Source organism: Fringilla coelebs (assembly GCF_963513975.1).
Source record: "Fringilla coelebs genome assembly, chromosome: 1".
Taxonomy (NCBI): Eukaryota; Metazoa; Chordata; class Aves; order Passeriformes; family Fringillidae; genus Fringilla; species Fringilla coelebs.
In genome coordinates, this window is record NC_140028.1 from 45,085,722 (window position 1) to 45,110,846 (window position 25,125).

Consider the following 25,125-nt stretch of genomic DNA (forward strand, 5'->3'; position numbering starts at 1 on the left):
AGTAACTCCACTCAGATGGGTGGAGATTAAGTAAGCACTAAATAAGTAGTGCTTGTAATAGTTTATACCTTATTTAGTGTAAATAGCTCTAAATAAGCAGCATAACAAGATGGCACAATTTGCTAATAGTGTTGTCCACAGCACATGTGTCACTTCTTCCTCCGGAAACAAAAGGGAAAGGAGGGAGAGGAAGAGGGAGCAGAGAGGTCTCTCAGGGACACCTTGCCTCCTGAGGGTATTGAAAGGTGAGCTAGAGCTCATTGGACATGTCTGGCTCACAGATCTGACCTGAAATGTTTGTCATGTTAGTATGGAAATAGGAGCAAGGAGTTGATGTTGTGCATAAACCTGTGAACATGTCCATATGTGCATATGTGGGATTGGAAAAAGAAAACTGGAATGTGAGGAATTTTGTAAACTGTGACTGGAGAGTTCTAGTTTTCTTTTGAAGTTGTGTATTTTGGAGGGGAAAAGAGGGAGCAGAACCACTGCAGAAAGAGAAACTGTGTTATATGAATAGGCAGTCAGTGTTTTCAGGAATTTGCAAGTACTTAAGAAGTTAAAGGTGCTAAATAAGAACCAGAACTTTTATTTTTTCACAGGCTTCTGCCCATGACACACCTTATTTTAACTGATTATTACACAAATCATGAACTACGAAGATAATTGCTTCCCTGGCCAAATGACAAAGAAATTCTTATTTCCAGTATATGCCCTGTTGAATGCCGAAGGCATTGTACATGCTAAGGCTGATGCTTTGCTGTATAATAGACACCTACTGATTAGTAGTTCTCAAGCTTAATTTGGTTATGGTATGATAAACTAGGGAGTGTCTTTCTAAGTAAAACTGACATAATGCTTTTCTTCCACTGGAACTAAGATAAATCTGTGCTTCCACTACAAAACCTCCAGAAAAGTTAACTAGATTAAATTTAAAGCACCTTTTACACTTCATGTATTAGACAATTAAAAAAAAAATCCATTTTTCTCACATTTGAGTGTTGTGCCTGTCTAATTGTTTTCCAAAGTTACATTAGGCCACATGAGTACCAGGCTCACGTGTGACTCCTTTGTCTATATCTCTCCCCAGGGGACATGTCTGTGTTTTTTTCTTACATTCTACTAATGTTGTTATTCATAAGAAGCCAAAGACTGCTTAAACTGATTTGGCTTTTACATTGGATACACAAATTTCTCTATTTTAAAACCTACCAGAGGGAGAAACTAAATGCATACCTGGAGGAGGTTTCTGAGAAGACTGATGCTGGAGTATCACTGCAAAGGGAAAAAAAGGTGATCATATTGATCTCACTGGTAACTGAGAACATGAGAGATCCTAATATCTGCTGCTGGAATGAGAGTGTGCTCTGTGTTTTTGAGAAAGTTTTTAACTGAGAGAGAGGGAAATGCTTTTGCATGCCTTGGACTTGAATGACTGCCCAGCAATCAGCTAAGACAGCAAAGCACATGTGGCTGGCTGTCATTTTGTCTGGATAAGTGGCTCTTTCTCATGCTTGATAAAGATTGATGAGGTTCTGAACGCTTGCCAAAAATATGCCAGTATGATTTAAATCAAGCTTATCTTTGAAAAGATGATCTATACAGCTTGAAAGCCATTGAGATTGAGGCTGAGAGGAAGAGCAAGAATTTGGGAACTGAGTCAGGCTTAATCTGGTGGGCTTGGGCAGCCCCATACCCCTACATCTGCAGCAGGCTGACTTGTCTGTGCTAAGCAGGTGACCACAGTAAAGCCCTGAGGTCTGCTCAGATGAGCTGATGTTGAGGAGCCAAGTGTACCCCCTAGGACCATGCACAGCAATTTGGCATAAAGTGATTTAAGATTAGTGGTTTTCCACCTGTTTACCTGCCCTAAATAAGCTCTGAATATGTTTGCTAAAGCATACGGATAAGGAGTCAAATTGCTAGGAAAAATATGCAAAATTCATGCCAGAGCAAATACATGAAACATTCAAAAAAATATTTGTGCAGGCAAATAAGGGGCTTTGCAGACATCAGGGCAGTAGGAGGGAGAAACTTTACACCATCCTCTGTGATGTTTGCCCTGTGGTGTTCACGTGGGAGTGATTACCAAAGATCAAAGGTCACATTTCAACAGAGGAAAAGAATAATGCATTCACACTAATTCACATAATTATTCCCAATTAGCTAGAAGATAAATGTAACTGTCATTTATATATTTTATGGATTCTGTTTTTATATTTGTAGGTCACATGATGAAACACCACAGACATTACATTACAGACTGACTGCACCTTAAATTTAATATCCCATGAGGACAATAAGACCTACATGATGAGAAGAAGATGACTCCTTGGTGTTCCTACTATTACTGACCTAATACTATAAGGATATCACAATAAAATTGAGTTGGTACTTTAATCAGTAATATTCCTTTAATGGAATACCCATGGAATGACCATATAATCATACCATATAACCAGCAAGTATGCCTATACATATTTCAGCTTGCTTTTCTAGAATACAGATAGTTTATCAGGGAAGATGTGAAATAATGATTTGAATTTCAATAATAATTATTTTTAGATTGCCTAGTCACACAACACTCAGAATCACCTACAGCACATTGCCCACAACCTAATCTTATGTGAATTACTTTAATTTATAAAAAAAAACATGTCTCACTATTGAGTCTATAATTCTATCTAACTTCCAATGAGATTGGAAATTATAGGTGGATGCTATGAAGGAAGCATCATCCATTCTCTCCAGGTTCACAGCAAATACTATCTGTCATTCTTTCTAGAATAAGTTTTAACATAAAAGTATTTTACGAAAGCAATCCAAATTTGCCCATTAGGCAGTTTAACACAGATTCTACTGCTAATTCTTAAAACAGTCATGGGGCTGAAGATCGCAGGACATCCATAATAAAATAAAGTCTTGGTAGCTGATGGGCAGAAGTCAAGATGTGATTGTACCTCCCAGATGCTCACTGTCTCATTTGGGTGCTGCTGATGTGGGTGTGCAGCTGAGCTGAAAGGTGATCAAGAAAGTCCCTGTTTACTTGCTTCCACCCAAATCATTGTGAGGATGTAATTCTGTTCATTTGTTCTTCACTTGAGGGCCAAAAGTCAATGAAAGCCAGTAAAGAATTGCAGTCAGTCAAATATTTATTTGGGGTTGAAGAAAAATCCAGGAAAGGCTGCAATGAACTGGAAGGGCAGGGACAATTTGTTGTTTAAAAAAGTCAGAGATTTTGTGTAAAAACAAACAAAACTTTTCAGCTCTATAGCACCTTGAAATAAAAGTTCTCCTAATTGGAGTGATCTCAGCTGGATAATCTGAATTGGATGTGGACTCATTCAAAGACTGCAGTCTCTTGAGTGGTACCTGCCCTGTGCCTTGTCTGTGAGACACTGTCTCTTCAGGGGTGTACCTGCTTGTGGCACAGACTTATCCACAGCCACCATCCCTTGGAGGTGCTTGTTCCTGCAGGGCCTTCTCCTGTCTTGGGCTTATCCAGGCCATTTTTTTGAGGTGCTCCAGCACAACCTCATGCAGAGCCTGAGGACTTATGCAGAGCCTCCTGCATGGACTTATCCTTGGGCCACAAGCCCTTCAGAGGTACACCTGCTGCATCACAGACAAACCTACGGACGCAGAATGTCTCATCCACAGGAATGGTCCCTTCAACTCAAGTTCACACTGGAGTTCCAGCCTGTCCAGGAAAGCAGCACAGGACCAGAAGTGACACATTGGTCATCTGCCAGCTCAGGCCCATCACCACTGCTGTTATCAAAATGTTCCCAGGCACAGCACTACAGCAAGGACTCAAAGCAAAACTGGTCACTAGTGAACATTGTGCACACAGCTGGGCAAGCAAGGCCCATGGCAAGCACAGGAACCTGACAATTAATAGCTACAGAGCAATAAAATAAGAAATAAAACGGATCTAGCACATTCCAATGTCTGAATGCCCCCTTTTTCTTTCTTGTCCCATCTTTCTGACAAAAAATCTGCACATTTGTATCCAAACAGTTGAAATCTTCTTGGCATTCTCATTATTACATGGTGATAAACCCTTAATCTGTCACCAGGAATAATCACTGATATTATTTGTTCAAAGTATTCTGCACCTAGATTATAAGAAAATATATCATTCCTGAAATAATTCAATATAGGTTTGCATTGGAATGTTCCACAAAGTGTTTGGCACAAGGACATCGCATTTTCAAAAATTAAAAAACCCAGCATACTTAGGAACAAATCTATATGATGGTATGCATTGGTTGATATTTAAGCTAACATGTTCACAGGCACATAATAGCACCATGAAGAAACACTAAGTAAGGTTTTGAAACAGCATAACTGCTTTCCAGCTAATTAGTCTGAATATAACATGCCACCGATGCAGTTAACAGTACTAACTCAGCAATACTCCAGGGATTTCTGCTCTGTTACACAGTACAGACTCCCCTGCAATGTTAAGCATTTTACAATTTTAGGTGCTTTTTCATGTTTCCTGGCTGTAATAAAGTTTTGTTTATCTGCAGATTCACACTGAATGATTGAAAAATATGAATACTGTATAAAACATCTGGAATATGTGCAAAATATATTGGTTAATTCTAGGTGTTTTCTAACATTTCTTGCAGACATCATGCTTTAGTACTGGGATCATAGACCCAGAGAATTAATATTTTGTACCACCTTCTTCCTCTTTCTTTGAGGGATGGGCTAATGGGTTAAAAGAATAAAAGAAAACAAATTCCTTGTTATCGTTCATGGCTTGAGTGTGGGTAGGCTCAGCCTGCTATCTCACGACTTGAGGTGGGACTCTGGATGTCAAATTTTCTTTCCTGTTTGGCTCCCCAGCTAGAGTTGGCACCAGGACTCAGCAAGGACTCAAGCTCTGGCAGACAGTTTTCTTAGTCTTGCAGACTGTGGTAAGCCCACACTTCTTTGACCACACATGAGAGCAGTGAAGGATCAGGGTGCTCTGGCTTGTTGCTTACAGACTGTGGTGCCTTCCTACGAACTGTCTGTCTTACCCCATCATCAGACAAGGCAAAACCCAGTGTGCAACTGGGCCCAAGGGAGAAGCTGCCCCAGAAGAAATTATTTAGTTACTTTATCCTTAAGCAGGGTTTTTGGGCACAGACTAGCTGCTACAGCAACACCACTTTGCTGTAAGACTTTTGGTGGAGCAACCTTAGCAATGAAACTACAATAAAACTAGAGAAGGGACATCCTGAGGCATCAAACCCAAAAAGAGGGATAGTATTTCCTGAAGAAGCATCACTGCACGAGAGATGGAGAAGTAAGCCACAAAAGGGATGCTGACTATAAAACCCCAGCTCTATATCCTTGGTGCTGTTTTTAAAAATGCTTTTCTCAGTAACCCAGCTCTCTGACAAACTGTGCAGCGGGTTTGTCCATGTGGCACTCTCCAAGAAATAAGATATAATGATTACTTTCAATATAAAGCACATGCGAATAATTTGACTTGAGCTAATCTTGATCCAATATTTTAAAAAAGAAAAATCAGCTGGGGGTCAAAGGCTGTATCAGGACCCAGCTGATCCTAATCTTTTCCTGGGCCTTTTCAGCATAGACCACATCCTTCGACTAGTCACTTCATGGCTCCATACCTTCATATTCCTCCCTGTAGAACGGACTATGGACATTCTTGCCCTGTGAGGTGTTTCAAGTAAGTTTCAGGAGAAGGGTGCTATTTATGAACAAACAGCCACAAACCAGTAAGTAACCTCATATAGAGTCTAATGACTGCCCATCAATCAGTATCACAATTATCAGCGTGACTGTGTGTGGAAGATCCAGTAATGTCTGTCTTTAGGACTGCTTTCACTCTCCTTTCATGAACAATGCATTAACGTGGCATTTTCAAGCATTCTTTCTTTGTTCAATGCAACTGCTCTCTATATTTTGTCTGCTTGGGTAAAAAAATGAAATAAAAAACCAACCTGATCTAGTGATGATTCATTTGAGGTCCAGGACCATACAAGTGAGAAAACATCCAGTATTTCTTCATGTTCATTACTACCAGGGCCTCTGCCTCTTTTCCAACAAAACCTGCTGTGTTATGCATGGATCTCATTGTGCCTAAACATGGCTTTGTTTGTTTATACTGTTCTATGCCTGTCTGCCCCTCCTGTGTATACATTTATTATATAAATTACTATGACTTAGTTACTTTTCTGTGTTCTACGCAAGATTTAACAGTAAACTGCTCAAATTCAAGAGTAACACACTGATATTCGACACAATGATTAAACTCTCCCCAAACAAGGAAATACAAACATACAGCGAATGCTTGACCTTGATGGGGTGGAAAACCTTGTGTGCTCCCATGGTCCTGCAGATACTCCAATGGCAGTGCTGGTGCAAGTGTGACCCTGTGATCACCCAAGTTGAACAGACAGGGTTCAGAGCAAGGCATGTGGCACTGGTCTTTAGGTGTCCCTGTAAAAAACTTGAGGAAACTCAAATAAGCCATGGAAAGAATAGAATTAACAAGGTCCATCCCATAAGGATTTAGGACACTGACCATGAAAAAGCATTGACTCTTTGGAGTGTTTATGTGTACTCTTAACAGGAGTTAGAACATGTTTCAAAGCCTTGTAAGAGATAGAGTGGCTGGCAAAAGCTGGCAAACTTGCTGCGTTACACAACTGTGGAGAGACTGTGAAACACTAAAAGGGAAGAGACAATTCCAGGGAATGTGCTGCTGCCTTATCAGCAGTTATCAGCCATAAACAGACCAGCAAAATAATAAAGAGTATCCTCTCCCCAAAGACACAAAAGAAGTAAATATTGCACCAATGAACATACTACAGTCTTCCAAGATGATACCACATTCAAAGCAGCAAGGATGAATGAAGAGAAAAAGTGTAAAAAATCAGCTATGAGGAATAAAAGTTTTCATGGTACAACTCATGGTAAGGGAATGACATTAATTTGTGTTGATCCATTTTAAGATAATATTAGGAGGCATATTGTTATCGCATAAATACATTCACAGGTGTATGTGGTTTTGACTATCAAATAGATTGGCCCAAGGGGAACTAATTGCAAATTGGACTATTATCTGGGAGTCAGTGATATAGTGTCTTTAACATATTGACCTCAACTATTCATTTTAATTTCATGTATTGTAATATTTTATTTTATGTTAATAAATTTAGTGAGTTTTCTCTTCAGTTTTTTTTAAAGTGTTGTTTTATACTGTCATATTGTATAAGAAATTATTATTTTTCTATTTAAGAAAAAATATTAATTTCCTATTAAAAGGATTTTTATTATGCTTATGTCTTTATATTATTATCAAGGGTCTGTTTGCCTTTTTAACTTTTTTTATGATTTTCAAGGGCATGTTCCTGTTTTTCCAGCTTTGAAAAAATCAATAGTATTCTGGAAACCAGAACATATGTTATTTCTTAAGAGTCATATTTACTTAGGCACAAAAACTAAGATGATTGTATAGGACATATATTTTTTTACACCAGATATTTAAAATACATAAAAACTTACTTCCCTTGCATTATATGCAGGATATTCTAAATAAAAATGCACAATATATTTCATATGATAAAGTATAAACCATTTGGCAGTAAGCATAGTGTCTCAACTTTGTACTCTTGAATAATGTGAGAAATAAAAACCAAAGATTATTTCTGGCAATGTGCTCTTTGCTTTACAAAACTGAGACTTTGGTTGCTTTCCAACTCACCTCCCACTAGATCTCTTTCTATGAAGGACAATTTTATTTAACGCTAGACTAGTAATATTCAAAAGCCCTTTGATCTCAATATTATGCTCAGTCTTCTCTCCATCTGGCCATGAGCTTAAAAACTACCAAAATCATTCAGCTGCTCTGTCTTTTGTCATCTCAGTTGCACCCTCAAGGTAGTATTTCTTGCCTCATATATCAATGAATATTTCAATCTGCTCCATCTTCTCTACCAAGCCATGGTGAAGATTACTAGACTCTTGGCTTCCTGTCTAACACTGCTAAAGAAACTCTCATGGAAAAGCATCCTACCACACCATGAAAACACTTTCCCATAATAATGAGTTAGAGTTTCTTTTGTAGTTTTTCTAACCATTCCTTTACAAACCTTTTGCTCATTGCTGATACCTGCCACAAATGTCGCATGATCTTCCAACTGGTTCTGAATTGCTATCTAGTATTTCCCTATGGGGACTGAATTTTTTAAAGTTTCTGACATTTTCATGGAGTCTTTATGTCTCTTTCTTACCCACAGGAAAGCAACCTGGAGTACAGGAGTTAAAGCTTAATGGCTCCTGGGAAAAAGGTGATAGGAAAAAGAGACAGGCAATTGCTTTCCTTTTGATCTACCATCAGGTCAGCCGAAACAACAATATGAAACGCTCCAAACAAAAGCAGGGATTGGTCACTTGAGCCATACCAGCTGCTGGAAAATCTGATGCCCTTTCCCTGGCACCCACACAGCGCAGGGATTAATTGGCAGCCAAGTGACCTAGACAGTTTCCTGTTTTGCCTGAGCCTACAGCCATCACCAGATCCACATTCCCAGTCTGGCAAACGCAGGAGGCACAGGTATGACAAAAGCCTGGTGGCATTACAGGCAGTCCTCACGTCAGACTTGTAGGTGCCAACGGGTCTTTGCTGGTGGTAATGTAATGATGCAGGAATGCAGCTACTACCAGTGGAGACAGCAAGTGACAGGCTTTGGAGATGCTGCTTATATGCCTACAGTGTCAAGTATTTCCTGCACCCTTTTCTGTAGCTTTAAGTAACTTGCCAGTGTATTAAGGATGAAGCTTTATTTATCTAAAAGCATTAATGCTAAACACACTGATTTCAGAATCACCTGGGTGAAAATTGACCGTAAAACTGTATTAAATAGTACTAAATATCTGTAGATGCCTGAAATTTATCAATAAGTAATTGCTCAAGAAACAGAAAGAGGAGAGGACAGAAAACGAATTCTTGCTAAGGAATCAAGTATTTAATATGATCAAAGAAAAAGGAATTTTACTGATATTTCGGATCAATTCTGAAGCACAGACTTGCTCTATATATCTATCTATTAATGAAAGCCTTTAACTCCTCACTCTAGTAACCATCCAGTCTGAGCTTTGAAGAACCAATGAATTTCAGTGCTCTGTTGTATCCTGCAGGGCTCATAGCAATTATTGCAAGAACACACCTAAAACATAGGAAATTTACCTTTAGCAATCCACTGTTTTCTTTCCCAGACATCTTCTCTACTTTCCCTTCCACACCCACTTCTGTTTTCTCTGAGGAGCAAAGCTGAGAAAAGGAGATGAGACTGTTTTCTACATAAGATAGAGACAGGGAAAGGCAGCTCATGTCTTTGACCTGAGTGAAACCTGCCCTTCAGGACCAATTCTAAGTTTCAAAGTAGACAAATCAATCCTTCTTACAGCATTCATTATGTTGTGCACTGGAAGACAAGAAGGTTAAAGAGGCATGCATTTCCATGCATCTTGTTTATGTGAATTGCTAAGGTCAGGCCTGAGTTCTCCTGAAGATATGGGGAGAGACACTGGAAGAATCCTCTCTCCAAGGGAAGCTACCAAGGGTTTAGATAGTAATTTCAGAAGTCTCACTTGACACATGGGCTGTAATCAGAGCAGGCTTTTCCCCTAGGGACAGATCTACATGCCCATAAAGACATGATGGAGCAGAAGACAAAGGAAGGTTCAGAGATTTCAAATCTACTAGAAGTACTGGGTCATGCTGAGCTGTGCAATATCTAGCAAAACAACAGTAGGAGAACACTTTTATTGTTGTCATTGTCCTTCCCTTTCTCCTCTCCTGTTCATCATCTTCCACGAGACCCAACACAGGAATTTGAACAGCAGAAGGAGAATAGCTGTGCTATTGCTTTCATTTCCCCAAATTCCCTAAACCTGCATCGAGGTTTAGATTACACTGTCAAGTACTCCAGCTGAGGTCTGTGTTTTGCCAGCAGTTTGTAAAGAGCAGCAACAGCACAAGAGCCTTGAGAGCCACAGGATGCTGGAAATCTCTTTGTAAAAATAAATGATTGTGAATAGGTCAATATTTTTAAAGCATTCAGTATACTGTATTTCAAATCTGAAGAATATGTGAGGTGAAAATTTGTTTGCATACCCACCATTGTCCCTGAGGTTTGAGGAAAGTTAGCTGGTTATGGAAAGGCAATTTAGTAGCACGAGCTCTCTGAGAAACCCTGAGTGAGCTCTGTGAGTTCCTACTTGAGATCTCTTATAAGAGATTCCTTGGTACAGAAAACACAGATTTGAAGGATGAGTGGGTAGTCTCCACTCACAAGTAAATATGAAATATATACATTGTATTCTTGGAATGGAATTCAAGGCTGAGCCTCCCTATTTCCAGCCTGATGGAAAAATCATCAGGCATCCGAAACCTTCTCACTGCAGAGAGTTAATACTAATAACCTTGGGCAGTCCCAGGGGTAGTGCAGAAAAGAGGCAGAAAATGAATTTAAATACTAGAATAATGCCTCATAGAGTAAGTACTATAGCTTGAGCACTATGGATGGGTGATTATACCCTGCCTTCCCACATTTTATGAGAAAGAATTGGTTGAAGCATGCAACCTGGAGAGGAAATTCAAACAGCAAATAGATGGCTTCCTAATCCCCTTTACAGCCATGGATTAACGGCTAAATTTTCTTCCTGAATACTTCTGAGTTGTCAGTTTAGGCTGGTCCTTGTTCCTTTAGGATCCTCAGACATGATCTTAAGCTTTGCCTCTATGTGCTGCAGGAAGAGTGAGCATTGAATTCAAGGACTGTGTGTACTATTGCTGGTGAGATGGCATGAAATGAACATGAAAGGCTTTTATACAACTTGTGTTACCTGAACGTACTTGTGGTGGTTAGGAGCCATCTGATGAAGTCAGCAGCTGAACCCACACTAGTGGCAGAGCTACAGAGCCAATCTCAGCACTGTGTTGGCCAGAGATCTCCACTGAAGGAGCATGTTCTGAGATGTGAGGGATTTTCATGGAGATTATGAATAGAAGAGTGAAACAAAAGGCTCAGGGACCATGGAGTCTTGAGGGTTTAGCCAACACAGATCACAAAGTAAAGAGAGAGTAAATGCACTTCACTCATCAAGTGCTCCTTTCTAATGAGAGGGCTAGTTGAGCCTCATTTGACTAAAAGCTTTATTACAGATTGTGCACATATCAGCCACCAGTCAGTCATATAAATTGCTGCGATTGCTGACTACAGAAATCTTTGCTGTTACCTAAAATGATCCTTTCTTGAGGAAGTAATAGAGTAAGACAGGTGCTCATCCATCACTGTGGTGTAATAATAAGAGGAAAACCATAAAGGTAAATATTTCATGGAGCAACATTTTAATTTATAATATAATACAATATGATTTTTAATTATATACAATATAATTTAAAAGCATCATTAAGTACTGATAAAAAAAAAGTCAGTTTCTCACACATCAGTTTCATGGAGTAGAACAGTTCAAAGGCCTGATTATATCTGGTTTTCTTTCAGGAGACATCAGTGTATTCACCTCAGCCATGATGCAGAACAGGGATTTGTAATTGTGGGGGCTACACTGTAGGCTACAGATCTTTGAAGTTTTCTTATTGCCTCACTTCAGCTCATCTTTAATATTTTTCTCTCGTGGTGCTGGCACCACTCATATTCCTGCTATTGGGTGACAGCAGGGCTGCATGAAACATGACTCTGGCATTGTGTTCTGTGCGCAATATAATGTTACTATTGCTGTGCTACCATGCTACAGATTTAATTGTAAATATCCACATGGGCCCTCACCCTATGCACAGCCAGCTGACTTCAAGAGGTGGTATCTAGTCATTCACTAGATAAAACTGGACTGTGGTCAGCCCATTCCTGGGGCAAATTGCAGCTAATTGATTGCAAGGAAAAGATGCACGATTCCAGCCGGGCACCTCCCAAATGTTCATTGTCACTTGTTCATTCCTTGACAAGGAAGTTATAGTTTCGAAGGATTCATCTACAGCCTGTACAGACCTGTCAAGTCACACGTGCTGAGTAAAGGCTTGCTCACCCTTCTGGCCCCCTTTGCCTGTCCCCTCCCAGTGACATCTCAGGTTTTGTAGCACGTAGAGGCAGCTTCTCCCTTTGTTGACCCCCTGTGTCACATGCAGCTGGCCACTGTTATCAGCTCTTTCCTGGGAACAACGCTCTGTGTAGGTCCTGTCTTATCACAGGCTTTTCCAGCATGATTCCCATGTCTTGCAAAATCTGATTGCAACACATTCAACAGCTCCTCTGACTGCAGTGTTATTGATGTTCCTCTAAACAGATGCAACTTGTATGGCAGCTGGAAAGTAAACACAGTCCTGACTCTATTTACACAATTTTCTGTCTATCTTTGAATGGAAAAGCCTGAGAGGAGTTTAATGTTAATGTGCACACTGAACTCAGTACAATGCTATCCCCATTCTCAAAGATCATGGGAAAAGTTAGTCCTTTTTTTGCTGACTCAGTGCAGAGAATTTTCGATTGTTTCCTCTCAAAGGAATGTCACTCTCAGTGCATGTCATTCACTTACTAATGCAGACCTAGCTTATATTTTTCAGCAACTCTTTTCCTTGCTAATCTGTCATATATGCATGGGTGGAGTACTCAAACCTGTCCAGCAAGAAAGAAGTCACTGCATGGAAGATGTATCAATCTCCATTACACATTTAAAATTGTAACTGACAATTTATTCTGGAGTTTCAGAGTGATTCTAAGAGTTTTTCAATAGCATCTTTTTAAACTTCTATTTAGACTTTTATTTAGAAAAAACTTGTTAGATGATGTTACTTTTTTTTAAAAAGAAATGTGATAATTTGGCAACATTTTATTAGGCACAGGTTACGGTCTTATACTGAGATTATTTTGTCTGGTTATTTCACTGTTCCAAACTAAAAAAATTCAAACTCTTGTTCTATTGTTTAATTGATTTATTTATTGTTGAAGTCAAAGGTTAGGAGAAATATTTCTCTTGTTATAGCAATGTGATAAGCACTAAATACTCCCAATTATTCACATGTTGGAAAATGTCACCCTCAAGCACATTTACATTTTTTAATTCAAATTTTCAGTTGAAATGTTGAACTGACATTTTTTCTCATTGCTTTCATTTTTCAAGTTATGCATAGAAATAAATGAATGTTCATTAAAAGACATATCCACTTTGGACTCCCTGTGCAATTTTTTAAAGCTTGTTATGGAAATAAAGTTATGTGTAATTAAAAGCAGATAGTAAAAATAATGAAGCCTTGCCAGAATTTTTTATTTGCAAAATGGTCCAGTAAAGAAGCCAAGAAACACAAGAAGGCCTAAAGAAAAAAACCCTTGTAAAATAGAAGCACCAATTGATTTTATGAAAGAAAAACATGTCTATTTTTTGAAACTTCTGTGTGTTGACAAGTCATGAAATATTATGATAAGAAATGAATTGATTAAATTGATATATGTACCATGTTGAGAATAATCTGATGAAATATTTAATTCTAAAATAATATTATTAATTATAGGATAAATATCTGTTTCTTAAATATATCCAAAAACCTGTGAAAGATAATTACACTTTAGCACAGAAAAGGGTAAAATACGCCGTTAAGTTATAATTCTAATAGAACTATAGCAGTTCAATAAAAAATGGAGCAAAATTCTTTCATAACTTACAGAAAGAGCTGAGTCTGTCTACATTAATGAATGGCCTGTCAGATGTCTCGGATGAAATTACACTAAATATTTTTTTTTTGAGTAATTGCATCAGAATATGGGAAAGGGAAAGGTCTGGCACTCTTTTTCAGGGTGTGTTGTTTTACCTTGCTGTTTTATAGCACAGGACAAGTGGTCCTGGCTGGGCTATCAACAGAGCTTGGACTCCTTGAAGAGGACAAGTCTCACTCACATTGCACCTTAGTACATTGGACTGCCTGGGTCCATTAGCATCTATGACTCACTTTTGTCTATGACCCTGTTTAACATATTTTATAATAAATTCTTTAGTGAGCTGGAGTTGAACTGCTCTAGACAACCTCTATTACCATGAATCATTATTATCTAAACATTCAAAGGTAGAACTGGATCTATGTTGTCTGGTTTCAGCATAGCCAAACCTAGCTTGAAATCATATTCTAGCCTGGAGCACTACCACTTAAAAACAAACTTGAATTTGCTATGCCAAAAGCAGTATTCATTAGTCAATCAAATCCTGGCTTGTAGTAAGGAATCGAGAAAAATAAATGTTTTAATAAAAGTAAACACTAAATTTGTTTGATAAATAATGCTTGTGATTATCAAGGTGTTGCTTTGTCCTTGCATCATAAATGTTCCAGGCAGCCCTGATTCTCCCACCTCAAAAAAAAAGGATATGGAAGAGCTGCAGTAGATAGACACATGATCAATAAAGATCATCAAAGGTATGAATGACTTCCAGGGGAGGAACAATTATACACGCTAGGAAACTTTAGCCTGGAAAACAGACCATTGAGGGGATATATAATAAATTCATAAAAAATTGGGAGTGGCATGGTAAGGGTGAATAGGCATCACTTGCTCATTGTGTCTCTCCATTAGTGGTTGGGTCAAAAGAGACAAAATGAGACAAAAAAAGACAAACTTTTTTTTCATATAGCATGTGTTAAGCACTAGTTGTGAAAGGGTTTTTTGAAAGCTAAAACTTGCCAAGATGGAAGGCCAAACTGGAAAAGTTCAGATATCTATAGGGTCACAGAGTACGCAGTGCCCATGAACCGCCCACATTGCAAGTAATCAGTCTGCTGCAACATTTGGGAGAAGCATGACTACTCACTTGTCCTGTTTTCATAATTTTTCACTTGGTATCCTGTTCTATCTATCATTTTGGTCTGATCCAGCACAGCTATTCTTATGTTCTTTGTTTATTAATTGATCATCTTGTATATTTATACAGGCCATATGCACTTTTTTGGGTACCTATCCAATAATTATAAGTGTGTCTTTCAAGATTACTTCCTGAAAAACATTGCAGAAAATCTGTCAGAACAGAAATAAAATATGAATGAATATAGTGTGATCTGTATTTCAAAATGAAATAAAACATTAAACACTAGTCCAAATTTTTGTAGCTTAAATATACATAGTTTTACTAAGTCTTCCATTATGGTATAAAACATTTAAGAGACTTTAACATTGCTATGAAAATGCATTATCTTTTACCATCAATGAAATTAAGTAGCAAAATATATTTTTAAAACCCATTATATTAGAAATGGAAATAGTGTGTAATGAGGAGTGGGAAAGCAGACAATTACAGATGGAAGAATCTGACCTGTAATACAGGTAGTATTGGTAACTATTATTTGGACCTCTTACATTATTTGCCTACTTGAAAATCTAGTGAAACATACTCTGATTTTGATCAGGGTCTTAATCAAGAAATATGACAATTCAGTATGTGTTTTACTTGACAACTTCATGTAGAAAATTCAGCTTTTGGGTATACCATTGAGAGACCTCAATGAAACACTTTATGGGAAGGTATTTATTTCTTTCTGGTGGATCTCCTTTATTTATCTGGCATGTGAAATCACTCTGAAGTTGAGAGCAGAAAACTGGAGTACAAATTGATGCTGGTTTTAAAGTCATAGTTAGGCACATCTGTCTAGTCTGATATTTCATGACTTTTGGGGAGATTTGGGATGGAAGAGGGGACAGACTACATTTAACCCCATCCCCCAGAATGTCCTGTCTCCAAATTGGAAAGATGTGTATTTGATAGATGGACCACTCAGGGGAATTGGCTGGATGGTGGCACTGAAAGAGCTGTGGTGAACATCTCTAAGTGGAGACCGATGGCATTCCTCAGGGGCCATCACTGGGACCAGCCCTGATCAACATCTTTGCCAGTGTCATGGAGAGTGGGACTGAGGGCACCCTGAGCAAGTTAGCTGCTGGCACCAAGCTGTGTGGTGTGGTCAGCACACTGCAGGGAAGGGATGTCATCCAGAGGGACATGGACAGGTTCGAGAGGTGGGCCCATGAGGACCTCATAAAGTTCAACAGGGCCAAGGGCAAGGTCCTGAACTGGGGTTGGGGCAATCCCAAGAACATAAAAGTTGGGCAGAGGATGGATTAAGAGCAGTCTGAAGGAGAAAGTTTTGGGGTTGACTAGAAGTTCAACATACCTCAGCAGTGTATGCTTGCAGCCCAGAAAGCCACCATATCCTGGGCTGCATTAAAAGCAGGTGATTGTCTCCCTTTATTCTGTACTTGTGAGACCCCACTTGGCATATTACATCCAGCTATGGGGCCCCAGCATAGGAAGGATGGGGACATGGTGTAGCAAGTCCAGAGAAAGATGATCAGAGGGCTGGAGCACCTCTCCTGTTAAGAAAGTGGAAAGAATTAGTGTTGTTTTGCCTTGAAAAAAAGTACTCCAGGGACATCCTATAACAGTTTTTCAGTTACTCAAGGGGGCCTACAAAAAAATGAAGAAGGATTTTTTATAAGGGCATAGGACAAGAGGGAATGGCTTTAAACTGAAATAGTTTAAACTGAAATAGGCTTAGATATAAGGAAGTAATTATTTATTGTGAGGAGACACTGGAACAGATTGCCCAGAGAAGTTGTGGATGCCTCATCCCTGAAAGTAGCTGGCCAGGTGGGATGGGGTTTAGATCTCATCTGATACCTTAAAGATCATCTAGTTCCATTTGCCCTGCCACTAGTATGGTTGACAGTATCTCTGCCAGTGACAGGGGGACTGGAACTAGATAATCTTTAAGGTATTTTCCAGCCCCAACTATTCTGTGATTGGATGATAATTCAAGTGGGCCAGTGGTGTGTTTGTAAAGAAAATGTGAATCCAACCAGCAAAACACATGCATGTTGTTGGGAAAGTTGACACTTTTGCAGAAGTGAAAGTGAAGGACTTATACCTCTTACTTTCTTTGAGGAAGAGGGAGGTATTTACTTTGGTAACAGGGACGAAAACTCAACAGTAGCAAATAGATGAGTACATCTGTTCAATAGTAATAGAATATATTAAATGAGATGTCAACTGGTATTTCTAGCACTGCTACTCAATCAACAGCAGTTCCTTTCCTAGTGCCTTCTCCTGCCATTGAGACCCATAGCTTGTGTCCCCAAATGACCCAGAAGGAAGTGTCAAAGAAATCTGACTAGGCTAATCAAAGACTTCTGACTGCTCCAGAGGGCAGTACATGGGACAAGTTGCAGTATTAACCTCTTGGGGAGATGCTGGAGGGGAACAACTGTTCAGTTCCCAAAGAAACAATAGCTTGAACAGACTTGCCTCTAATGTGCTTTTTCTCATATTTTGCTCATATTATCCACCTATTAAGAAATCATAAGTTAAGACCCAGGCTGTTTGCAATAGAATAGCATAAATTAACAAGAAACAGACTTGGAAAACAGCAGAATCAAAAAGAAACAGCAAATGTCTGAGTAGCCTTTTTTTTTTAAGGTTTTAATGTACCTCAACTTGCATGCAGACTTGCGCAACAACAACTATCATTACTACATAAAACATAAAAATGCATCCAAAAATTTTAAGATACAGATGGTTTGCTATTAATGTTTGCATTCAATAATAGTTTTACTTTCTGAATTTAGTCTTAAACTGACTGTCCTTTGCAGCTCAGAAAATGATGTTTGTGAATAATAATCAAAAATATTTTATGACTGACACTGAGTGATAGATAAAAGCACAGTTCTACTCAATGGGAATATTCCACTCTGCACAGAAATGTGTAAATATAAACCCTCTAATTGACAACATAGTCTAATAAAATTATTTGTCCTATATTATCTCATTGTCTGTGTTCTTTCATCATATCAAAATTGGAGGAAATAAAACAATGGACCAGCTATGATACAGCACACTGCCTGAAACTGTCAAGAAGGAAAAACTGTTGTCATCAAAATAAAACCCAGCAACAATGGTCTCTTACTTTGTGTTAAGTAGATTCATCATCACAAAAAAAAAAGTCTCCTACCAATAGTTATAAGACAAAGACTCTTTGTCAATCAAGAGGAGTGTTTCATTACTCTCAAAAAAGTCACTAGGCAGTGATTTGTGAAAGCGCTAGTTTATGAGAAATTAGGGACTTTTGGGAGAGGGGGAAAAGTGGAGGTAAAAGAATCATCTGAAGGTAGAGTTGGGTTTTTCTCTCTGCAGGGGAAGTTTGATGGAAAAGATTAAGAGGTTGTTTCAGTAAAAGGTGGCATGAAGAGATGAAATAATCATTTAGAAGACAGGTGATTAAGTGAAACAGAGCGGCACTGAAGGCAGAGCGGCACTGAAGAGAGACTTTGATAAACTAGAAGGATGTGCAATCACCAAATGTATGAAGCTTACAAAGGGAAAGAAAGGGCCAGATTCTGCACCTGGGGTGCCCAGACAGACTGGGGAATGAGATACTGGAAAGAAATGTGGTGAAAAGGGCCCTGGGGGTCCTGGTTGATGGCAAGTTGAACACCAGTCAGCAGTGCCCTGGCAGCCAGGAGGGCCAAATGAGTGCTGGAGGGCATCAGACACAGCATTGCCAGGGAGGGGATTGTCCCACTCTGCTCTGCTCTGCTCTGGGGCAGCCTCACCTTGAGTGCTGGGGGCAGTTCTGGGTGCCACAATATTAAAAAGACATGAAGCTATTAGACAGTGTCCAAAGGAGGGCCATGAAGATGGTGAAGGGCCTTGAGGGGAAGGAATTTCGAGGAGCAGCTGATGTCACTTTGGCCCCTTTCCCCTTGGGGAAGAGGAGACTGAGGGGAGACCTCATTGCTGCCTACAATATCCTCATGAGGAGAAGATGAGGGGCAGATCCTGATCTCTTCTCTTTGGTGACCAGTGACAGGACCACAGGGAATGGTCTGAAACTGTGTCAAGGAAGTTTTAGATTAGATATCAGAAAAAAGATTCTTCACCCTAGGAGTGGTTGGGCACTGGAACAGGCTCCTCAGAGAAGTGGTCACAGCACCAAGTCTGCTGGAGTTAAAGAAGAGTTTGGAGAACACTCTCAGGTACATGGTGTGACTCTTTGGGTGTGCAGAGCCAGGATTTGGACTTGATCCTTGCTGATGCCTTCCGATTCAGAATAGTCTGTGATTCTTTGAAGTGTGTGGAGGAAGGGGATTCTAGAGAATGAGATCTGCAAATGGATGGGTGAGTCATGTTAACACTCAAGAAGCCTAAGTTTAACATATTAGGGAAATAGGAATCATAGAAAAAATGTTGAGAGAAAGAAAATCAGCAAGAATGATGCAGGAAAATGTTTGTAATGTAGAAAAATAGGTAACAAAGCCTTTCTGAAAGTTTGAAATATGGAAAAAAATGTGGCTGATTGTATAAGAAGCTAAATGAGAATGAAAATTTCCCCTCCTCAGGTTCAGGTAACATTGAGTAACGAGTAAAGAAAGAAAAAAGTTCAAAACAAAGTGGTAATGATTGCAAGATAAGTAAGATCACTGAATTTCTATTTTAGAAGAACACCTGAAATAATTTCTCATCATGAAAGCCAGATGAGAAAAATCTTTTCCTCTGGCTTCTTCCTGCATCTGGCCACTTTGATGCACCTCAGAGTTGTTCCACCTTATGTCATTTCCAGCATAGGTGAATTCTGTAGGTCTGCTACTCCAGGCAAATCTAGTTCTCGTGGTATAAAAACTTAACAAGTCAGCCCCACTGAAATCAGACATATTTATTTTCTTAGGAATTTATGACTTCCTCAATTCCAACTTCTATTTACTATCCCAGACTGAAACCACATTTATAGAGGAAAATCAAATAGATAAAAATTGCATATATACCCTAAAGCTTGCTTTTCCCAATTGTTAGCCCAGGAAGACTGAAGGTCTTTAAGGACTATTGTGCCTCTGTGTGACAGAAATTCTCTGAGCAACACCTTCCTCTCACTTGGAAATCTTTAAAGATCACTATTTTTATATCACGGGTCAAAGACATGTTTCTGACTTTGTTTTGTAAAAAGCTTCAGTGACTTATGAAGAATTTATTTATTATTAAAAGAGTCATTATTTAGTCTTCTTGACTGTGTTTCTTTACTAAGCTGTATTACAATGAATAAATATCCCCTTACAAAAATATACTAATTGCTGGGCATACACCATTACCACAAATTATAACAGAAATCCTATGGTCTTGTGATGCACACTTTAACTACATCTTGTTGCAGTAAGTATTAGAAGAGGTTTTTTACAGTAACTGAGGGGGAGGAACCTGTGCATGTTCCACCCAAAGGTGTATTATTTTTCCATGAATTAAAGCAATGTAAACAAAGAAGGGATTGGTTTTCTGCAGTGTCACTGACGTTGTAATTAAAGGACAGTGAACAACACATCTAATTATTAGGAGATGGGAACTTGATAACTTTGGGGAAAGGACCTCTCTGATGTTTTGCTTACAACAACAAGTTGGACTCAGTGAGCCTGTAAACATATTTTATAGCCTTATATTATGAATGTCAACTCTGAGCTTATCACCATTTAGTCAGACTGGAGACAACAAGGACAACGATTTGTTTAAATGTGTCAGCCTTTTGAATATCAAGCAGATTCTGACTGCTCCTTAAAATCCTGTCACTCTTTGACTCTTAGGAAAGGAATTAAATAACCCAGTAAAGAGTTTTACTGGGTTATTTAATCAGTGAAAAGATAACACTGTTACCCCATTTTACCTTAAATTCAATGCTAGTTGCTTTTCATCACAGAATGGTTTGGCTGGTTAGGGATCTTATAGATTATCTAGTTCCAACACTCATGGCCATGTGCAGGGACATTTTTCACTTGACCAGATCGCTCAAAAACCTCTGACCTGGCCTTGAACACTTCCAGGGATGGGGCACTCACAGCTCCTCTGGGCCAGTGTTGGGTTTCTTGCCACTAATACAGCCCAAATCCTTCTCTTCAGGGCTGCTCTTAACCCATTCTCTGATCTGCCTGTATTTTCTCTTGGGACTGTCCCAACCCAGGTGCAGGACCTCACAACTGGCCTTGAACTTCATGAGCTTCACGTGGGCTCACTCTTCAGGCCTCCTCTTCCATCCAGCACATCGACTGCACCACACAGCTTGATGTTAGCAATCTTGCTGAGCGTGCATTCGATCCCGCTGTCCGCGACACTGACAAAGGTGTTAAACACCACTGGTCTCAATATGAACCCCTGAGAATGCACTCATCACTGGTCTCCACATCTAGCTGTTGACACCATTATGGATTATTCCCAGGCCTATTAATACGTTTTCAAAACAAAAGTTAGTAGTTAAGTTTGTGTGGTCTTAAATCCGTATTTAATCCATGGAAGTAGTACAACTGCTGAGCCACACTAGTGATAGGAATGAGCAAATTGTTGGTAGGAGTGTTGGATGACATACAAGATTGGAGTTCCTATGTTAAGTGTTTTAAAATGAAAAAAAGTTTGAAGTATCAGGTAGTTTAATAATAATTCCTAAGATGAGTCTCTGAGACATCATGTGGTGTAGCAAAACCATTAAATATTCAAGCCAGCAAAGCCCTGGATACAGAAATCAAGCACATGTGATTAACATTGTGTTTCATGGAGTGAGGCTGTCTGAAAAAAGATAGTATCAATGATGGAAGGAAGAAGGTGATACATTAAGGGGTGGTTAATGCAGCCTTCTATGATTAATTTAAAAATCCTGCTGTGATGATGGAGGCAGTGGAACATTTCTATTGAGTGACACCTGAGGCACAGGGCCACTCACTTCAGAGATGTGCAGAAAATAGATGACAGATGAAGGACTTACATTTGATGGGGTGTGTACATGCCTCCTGCCTTCTGTAGTTTACTGGTGTACAGAATCAGTGGAATGACTAGACAGAAATAAGCTCCCAAATTTCATTGTCAACAAAGAAAAAAGCTATAGTACCTTGTTTCTGCTTTCACCACTTTATGAACTTCAGAGCTGAGCAGTCTGGTATGCAGAAAGCTTCAACATGGCAGGTTTACTTTTAAATTTTTTTTTCTGTCTACACCAATTAATCTGTATGAATTGGTACAGAATATTACTTGTTCTTATGAGCTCTCTGTATCTATGGATTACCTACATTATTTCAAAACCTTAAGACAGGACATATAATATGAAAATCCTATTTAAGCAAAAGATAAAAAATTTCCCCCAGGAAACAAAGAGGTAATTTAAGCCTCTATGGTACAGACCTTTTCCACCCTTTGATTAAGAATATCAATATATCTTTGGAGATATATTTGGAGAATAATAAATATCTTTGGAGAATAATAAATAAGAGAATAATATTCTTTGGAGAATAATTCTTTGGAGAATAATAAATATCTTTGGAGAATAATAAATAAGATGTTGAGAGTAATAAAATTAATGGCTGGAACAGCTGCAAGAATATCTGATGCCCTTTGATTCTTGTTAACTTTACTGGTGGTTTTTTGTATTATAGAAACACCAATAATACGAAAAATGTTACAACACCATAGAAAGGAAAATAACTCCACTGAAGAGCTCTGGACCATGCTGCTAAACAAAGCTAAAGTAGTGAAATTGTTAGAGACAAACATGCAGAGTTTCTTCAAAGTGTTATTTTCTCTGAAAAAATATGCTTATTATGTCTAACTTAAGTGAGAGAGAACAAATAACAGTGACAGAGAACATGTGAAATAATTAAGTCTCAGAGAGTTTCTGGATTTTACTACCTGTTGCTTGGAAAAGGGAAAAAGTAAATGAATCAAGTTCCATCTTGTACAGAAGATAAGGCTCTTCAAGCAGTTGCAAAGAGTAGGAGGTGTTGACGAGTGATATCTGCACAAGTCCCACTGGCAGAACTCGTATTGCTTTTTGATTTGGACAGTGATAGGGGAATAAAATTTTCTTAATTATTATTCAGACTAATTCAAAATATTAGTACTGACCAAATGTAATTGTTGCAATTGTTTGAAATAATCAAACTCTGTTCTCTGATTGTCCAAACATTTTTGTGTTTATTACATAAGGAAGTCAAGAAAAAGATAACCCCTTATGTCGCAACATCTCTCATGTTAATGTGCAAACACACAAGCTAAATATCATACACAAATGTGCAAATGACAAACATCTAATTTGTATTGACAGTTATCACAATTATTTGCACAAATTACTGTCACATATATATGCATAATTAGTTGCATTCAATAACCAATTTGTTTCCAGATTGAAGTGTGCATTTTCCATGTGCAACACCATGTCTGAACAATTTGCTATTTTCCAGACACTTTAATGTTTCTGATCTCCAAGATAAGCATTTTCGTTCCCCAAATAATACCCAGAGCTGCATTTCTAAAGACAAACAGCTGCTGTTTTTGTCCTGTCTGTGTGTCACCTGGAGGAAAGTCATCATTGTGGTGTCTTCTGTCTTTCTTAGTACAAAATATATATAAATAATATACTTAAAATACTGTACATCTTCTTTCTTGCACTCTACAGTCATCAAATCCCAGACACATACAGTTTTCCTCTTACAGTGGAAACAACAGGCAGTTAGACTATGCCCAGAGTTATTTTTAAAAACAATTTAAACTGATGATGGGATTTTTTTTTTCCTGAAACCATCATAGGCAGTATGGCAGCAATACTGAGGATGTTTAAAGAAACCACAGTAAACAAAGAAGAAGCACTGGGTGAAGTTGCAGTCACTTGCTGGATCAAAGTCACGCTTCAGTCTCACAGCGGTGCTCTTGCCTCTGGCTGTGGTCCAGGAGAAAGGCCCAAGGGAGCGAGCTCCCTGGCGAGTCACGGCGTCTCTCCAAGCAGGTGTGACATCTCCTACAAAATCAGACTTGGCCTCACCCTGCCTGAAAGCAACTCTCTGCCCAAGCTAGGAGTATCTGAGTTGACTTCTAAACTCAGTACCAAGCCCATTTTTAATTGGCAAGGTAATCGTGTGAAAATGCTGACTGAACGTCACTCGTATGTACTAGCCTTTTAGTTAAGCACATTTGTAGGTGGGGCATACATGAGCATAAAAAGGCCTGAGGACAATTGGAAATTGAGCTCTGGCAGCCACTTTGTCCCCATATTACAATTTATACATGATGTTCACCAAAGCAACATAAACTTTGCAAACTCTACAGTCTTGTAAATCCTGTGAAATACAGTGCTTGAGAAATTGGGCTTTCCCTTGGTATTTGCATGGTGAATCCACATTTGTGCCTTTTCATTGTATTTTGCACACCTTTATAGGACTGTAATTAGGTTGGATTTAAATCTGAAGTAGAAGTAGAATAAAATTCTAAATTCTGTGTAATTTCAAGCTAAAATCTCAATTTAAGTCAATAAAGCAAGCTCCCCACATCTTCACATTTGGGTCATAGAGAGGTCTTTGAAGTCAGTTGTGTTATAATCCTCTAAAACAGTGTTAATGGACCAATTCTAATTTAAAATCCAGTTTTATGGCATTCCATTCATTTCCATGATGTTTGTTTCTCATTTGCAAAGTCAGATTAGAATCAAATCCAATGAGGTTTGCTGCAGAAGGTCAGATAAGACTAAAAAGTATCTCCAGGCTTTTTTTCCTATGGAAACAAGTCTTCTAAATCATGTTGATTCTTGCAAAAAGTAGCAGGAATGACTATTAAACAGCAATTCTATTGTCTTAATTTGTTACTTGTTTGGTCTGCATCTCATAGGATGAGTTTAAGTCCTCCCAAGACATCTAAGGTTGTAAAAGCAGCAGTACCAAATTAAACCACAGCTGGCCCAGTTCCCTCTCTGATAATGGCCAATAATGGATCCAGGGGAGAGAATATGAACAAGGTAGGTATAAAAGTGGCACGTTCCTAATAAGCTTGTACAGCCTACAGCAATCTTTGGCACAGTGACTTCCGAAGAAAAAACGTGACATGCTTGTTTCTGACAGCAGAGTGCAAATCAAGAGTAATTGCATTGAAATTTTGTGGAGTTATAAAAGGGTACACAGCCAACAACAACAGGTGTATTTTTTTTCCTGTAGACCCAGGCAAAACACTCAATTTTAATATTTTCCTGTCATTGTGAATTTTGAATTATGTTTAAAAATATGACATTTTCATGAAAAATACCTCCTTAATTTATGG